This window comes from Mustela nivalis (assembly GCF_964662115.1).
Source record: "Mustela nivalis genome assembly, chromosome: 4".
Taxonomy (NCBI): domain Eukaryota; kingdom Metazoa; phylum Chordata; class Mammalia; order Carnivora; family Mustelidae; genus Mustela; species Mustela nivalis.
Window position 1 is genome coordinate 69,858,072 of NC_139023.1, and position 6,000 is coordinate 69,864,071.

Genomic DNA, 6,000 nt, shown 5'->3' on the forward strand with positions numbered 1-6,000 from the left:
AAATTAAAGAGAAAAAAATTATTAATTCATTAAAAGTAATACATCTCTTACATCTTAGTATAAATATTTTTTCAAAAAAATGTTATATTTTCCCAAACAAAAAACATACAAAAATGGCACTGCTTTACAGTCTTGCAAATGTCTTTTGTGCAAAGCTTGATAGAAGGTAGGTAAATTCTTTTTCTCGTCTTTGACTTAAGACCATTCCACTGAGAAATTTTTTCTATGTTCTCATTTTCCCAATATACAGTTAGCCACAGAAATTGTAAAGAACCCTCTGGGAAAGGACTGGGGGAACTATTACAGTGTGCACCATTATGAAGTTTCCGGTCTTCCTCCTGGGGATCTGGCTTTTTTGCTGTCAGTGGTTTTGAGATCCCAAAACTGGCTCAGACTTAAAATTTGAGCAAAGAATCATGACTCATTATTGGAGTATTGTTCTCAAGCTCATACTGAGAGCCTGTTCCTATAGGGCTTGCTCATACACTCCCTGTTTGTGCACTCCCTTGATTTATTTTGATCATATGCACTGGGCAGGATTCTTGTCTGCCGCCTGGAGCAATGTATTCTTTTAACCATCTCCCTGATCTGCTGAGGGTCAGAGTGCTCTCCCTTGCTGCCACTCTGCCCTTGCTGGTGATTATAACAATTGTGCCAGGAGGAACCTGGATGGCTCAGTCAGTTAAGCGTCTGACTCTTGATTATCACTCAGGTCGTGATCTCAGGGTCATGAGATGGAGCTCAGCCTCTGACTGGGTATGGAGCCTGCTTGAGATTCTCTCACTCCCTCTGCCATGTCCCCCACCTCTCTCTCTCTCCCCCAGGAGGGAGGCTGGGGATGGCTCCTGAAGGGATTACTAGTTGTACTATGAGGAAGAAGCCTCTGCGTGGTATTTAAACAAGGTATATGTGGTGGGGATGCCACCCGTTAATCAGGAATATGGGACCATGTTTAGAAACAGAGGGTTCAGGAGAATCTGGGCATTCAAGATTTTCAGGTTGTCACAACCCAGCTCACTGCATCAGAGCCTCTTTCTTTACAATCCAGCATTCTGACCTTGGCATAGCCGACCTAGAGGAGCTGCATGGTTGTTAATCTCCTTTGGAACTCTGCCACACTTATGATTTAGTGCTGGGCCTGTTCCTCAGCTTTTTCTGCCCTCCCACTGCAGGAGATGAAAACCTCTTTATTTGCAACCAGAGAAGATTTGTGAATTTTACTCGTAGATTTTTAATAGCCCTTAACCATCCCAGTGTTTGGGTTTTTCCAAAGAAACGATTTTGCTTAGCAACAGCCAATTCCTCTGTCCTTAAGATGACAGTTTCCTTCATATTACTTAAATGTACCCACTAGTATATTTTCTTTCATTAGAACGCATCCCAGTTCACTAATGATGAAAGTTCACCTATTGTTCTGTTACCTTGTGCCGATGTATGTCTGTCCTTTATTTCTCACCAATGAGAAGATCCTCACTGATGGTCAGGTGGCCACTGATTCAAGTCAAAAATCTCAGATTAGCTTCAACTTTCTTGAATCATCCCTAACATCAACTAACTTTGATTGGTTTCTCTGGCAGCATACTCCGAGTCAGGGGGAAGTATAGAGAGTTCCTAGGGGGATGCTTTAGCAAAAACAGCGGAGGAATGGATGGTAGTAGGACTGGACAGAGAAAAGAGCTGGCCTATACTTTAGTCTCAGTAAAGACCTCAACTTTGAATCTGGGATGTCCCTTCAGACTTGAGGCAATAGGACTCGGTCCTTCTATACCTGTGACAGTCATCAGATGTGAGTTGGCAAGGAAAATGAGTATAACCCTGGACTAGACTACTACTGAAGGCTGACAGCTCAAATTTGTTAGCTCATTGAACTCCCAGCAGCTCAGGGAATAACTCCTTTGTTTCTGAAGAGAAATATGGGTGATGCCTCCCAATATTCACTATAAAAAGTGATGACAAAATAAATATTCTGACAAAGAGAAAGAATCTTTACCATTTGCAGACACTCATGGAAAGAATTCCAGAGAGTCTACTTCAGGAAAACAAAAATAATATTCAGGAGGGGGTGACACCCAAAGCAATAGTGTGTAATCGATTCATTTAACATATAGGGTAAATCTAAAACATCTGTATAAAACAACAGAACTGTAATAAACAATTTTGAATATGAAAACTGTAAGGAACTGAAATTGTCTCAAATTCAATGCAATTCAGAAGTGCCTGGGTGGCTCAGTCAGTTAAGCATCCCAGTCTTGATTTTTGGCTCAGGTCATCAGATCAGGGTCATGAGATGGAGCCCTGTGTTGGGCTCCCTGATCAGTGAGGAGTCTGCCTGAAGATTCTCTCTTTCCCTCTCTCCCTCTTTCTCTCCCTCTCTGTCTGCCCCTCCCCGCACACACCTTCTCTTGCTAAAATAAATAAATCTAAAAAAAATAAAAATATATTAAATGCAATTCAAACAAATCCTGACAGCGACTTTTTCATGGAATTTGATTAACTGGTCCTAAAATTCGTGTGGGCAAGTAAAGAACCATGAACATCCAAACCCATTTTAAACACCAGCAAAAGAAGGATAACTTTATTATAAAGTTCTAGTCATTGAAACAGTGTTGTATAGAGTCAGATATTGAGAACTAGACAAATATTACTGAAAAGAAATAGCAGATAGAGACACGTAAATTTGGATACTTGATAAGTGGTATTGTTTCATTAGTATCAATGAGAAGCATGTTATTCAATAAATGATGTGGAGACTATTGGCTATCCATATGGAGGAAACCAAATTAGATCCCCATTTAACAGTATATATACAAACAGTCCAGGCGGATTAAAGACCTAAATATACAAAGCAAAAAATGTAAAACTCTTATAAGTGTAAGAGAAAGCCTTTATGATATTGAGGTATGTATGATTTCTTAAATAAGATATAAAAAAGTAAAAAATTAAAGAAAATAAATAATGGATGTAACTAAATTAAAGATTAAAACTTCAGCATAAATGAAGTCACCAAAGTGAAAGGCAGACCAAAAATTGAGAAATAAGTTTGGTACCCATGTAACTGACAAAAGATTTATATGTAGAATAAATTAAGAACCACCACTCAGTGAAAAAAGATACAAACAACCCAAAAGAGTTATAGGCAAAAGGAGATTTTATAGAAAAAGAGATCTAAATAGCATTGAAAATATCCAATTCAATACCGCAATAGAATACCGTCTCACACTCATCAGATGGGCCAAAATTAAAGATCCTGGAAATTCTAAAAATTGAGGAAAGGTGGAGAAGCATATTTTAAGCAATTCTGGTGGTAGCATAAATTTTAAACCCGTAGTAGGTTTTAATAGCAATTTAATAGCGAAAAAATTTAAACTACCTATATTTTATTAGGGAAAGTAATAAATTATATGCTGTTTATGTAGTAGTTAAAATTCATGAACTTAATCTATAAGCATCAACATGGGTAATCCCAAAGCATTATGTTAAAGCAAAATCTAATTGAAATATTATTTAATAAAATCAAAAAAAGAAACAATTGTATACATTTTTTATGGAGGAATATATACCTACTAAAAGTATCAAAACATTCACAGAAATGATACTAATTTCAGATCGTGATTATCTCTGGTGAGGAAAAAGAGAACAGATGGTTGTAAGGCATTAGCTATCCTTTCATCGAAACAATACTAGTCAAAAAACGTAAGTAATACTGTAAGCAGAAACAGTTAGGGGCCCCTGGAAAAAGAAAGATGAGACATAGGAAAGGTCATTTTAGGCCCCTGACTGGCACTACCTGCCCAAAGCACATTTCTTGCAGAACTTCCTAGGATATATTGAAATTACAGAAGGAAAGTCCCCAATAGATAATAATTTTAAAGGAACAAGAGAATATAAGAACCAACAGCCGCTATCCGGTCAGGAGATAGCCTAACCACACCAGGGACATTAAATCAGTGGCATGGCCATGGTGAGTCCCATTCCCCAGCCTTGGTCCTTGAGTTAGGCTAAGAAAGAGTTCAGGGCCAAACTCTCAAGTTTAATAGCAGTTTGAGCAAAAGTACACTGTTGAGATCTGAGAGTGGGCAGGCCAGAGGTGGCAGATGAACCAGGGGTTCTGTATGGATAGGTGATATCTAGGGCAGTGTCTAACTAAGACTGTGGCCAGTCATCTAAAGGACTCCCCCTACTGGTTGTGGTGGGGAGTTTTTGGCCTTCTATGTCCCTTGTCAGAAACTGTTATGGCAGCCATTCTCTCTGGGGAGGAGAGGCATTAAAATCACAATATAAATGTATAATAAAGCTATAGGTTAGTAGGGCAGTGGTCATAGGGTGCCTCCCCTGGGGTCTGAACAGACTTTTTGGAACTTGGCTTCAGCCCTTTTTAAAATTTTACTTTATTTTTAAGTAATCTCTACACCCAACATGGGGCTTGAACCTACTACCCCAGGATCAAGAATCACATGCTCTACCAACTAAGCCAGCCAGGTACCCTGGGCCTCAGCCTTTTTATCAATTTGAAAGCACTTGTTCCCTGTCCATATCTGTTACCTGCCTACTGTATAAGTACAACCCCCAGGGCTGGTTCAAAAGTGAAGACTGACCTGATGCACATTCTTAAGTGATCTTTCCAGCATTGAAAGCCCTTTGAGCACTCAGGTTCCCAACCAACTAAAGCCAGAAAATTTCTGCTGACCTTTGCTGACGAGGCTATTGTGACTTCAACCTGGATTCTGTCACCTTAAGATGCCTTTTGCCCCTACTTTATGTGGAATTCCCCATTTGCAAGCCCCATTGTGAGGAGACATGTACCTTTAGTTTGAAACTTCCCCAGTTTGTTGTTCACAGTTTGAGAAATATTCCCACTGTTCTCCTTTACTTGTTGCAAGTAAAACCCTTTCTCTTCCTATTCTATGACTTGGTTGTGTCTTTTGGTTCGACATCCACCAACAGGTAAGACCAATTTTGGATAACAATGCCACATTTACCAGAATGGCTTAAATTAAAAAGACTGACAAGCCCAAGTGTAGATAAAAATGTGGAGCAACAGGGGGAGCCTGGGTACTCAGTTGGTTAAGTATATGACTCTTGATTCTAGCTCGGGTCTTGATCTCAGGGTCATGAGTTCAAGACCCATGTTGGGCTCCACACTGGGCATGGGGCCTAGTTTAAAAAAGGGTAGGGGGAGATTCTAAAAAAAAAAAAAAAAACAAACAAAAAACTGTGGAGGAGCCAGAAATTTCATTCTATTTGGGAGAGTGTGAATTTGGGCTACCTCTTTGTAAATTATTTAACATTATATATTAAGTCTGTACCTGATTTACTAAATATTAAAATAAAGATGTTTATTGCAGCACTATTTGTAATTAACCCTAAAACTAGAAAAGACCCAATTGTCCTTTAACAGGTAAATGAATCATGATTTATTCATACAACAAAATACTGTACACTAACAAGAATGGATGACCTGGGGGAACCTGGGTGGCTCAGTCAGTTAAGCATCTGCCTTGGGCTTAAGTCCTGATCTTAGGATCCTGCGATCGAACCCCCATGAGGCTCCCTGTTCAGCGGGGAGTCTGCTTCTCGCTCTCCTTCTTCTTACCAACCTCCATGCCCTTCCCCACCCCACCCCCTGCTCCTGCACTCTGTCTGTCAAATAAATAAAGTATTTTCTTTTAAAATCAGATAAATGTACTGTATGGTAACTAACATAACATAATTTTAAAAATGGGCAAACTACAACTTCATATAACAATATGGATAAATTTCACAAAAATAATTTTGGGAGGGAGGCTGGGGGCAGATCCTGAAGGGAGTACTAGTTGTACTAGCAAATGAAGCTAGCAAAGAAAAGAAGTCATCAGTGAAAAAAGAATTACATGATAATTCTGTTTATGTAAAGTTAATGAATTGTCTAAACCTATGTGTTTAGAAGTCTATAGTGATTATCTTTCTTACAGAACAAGAATTCAACTGAGTAAAGCTAGAGATCAGATCAGCTTTATTCAG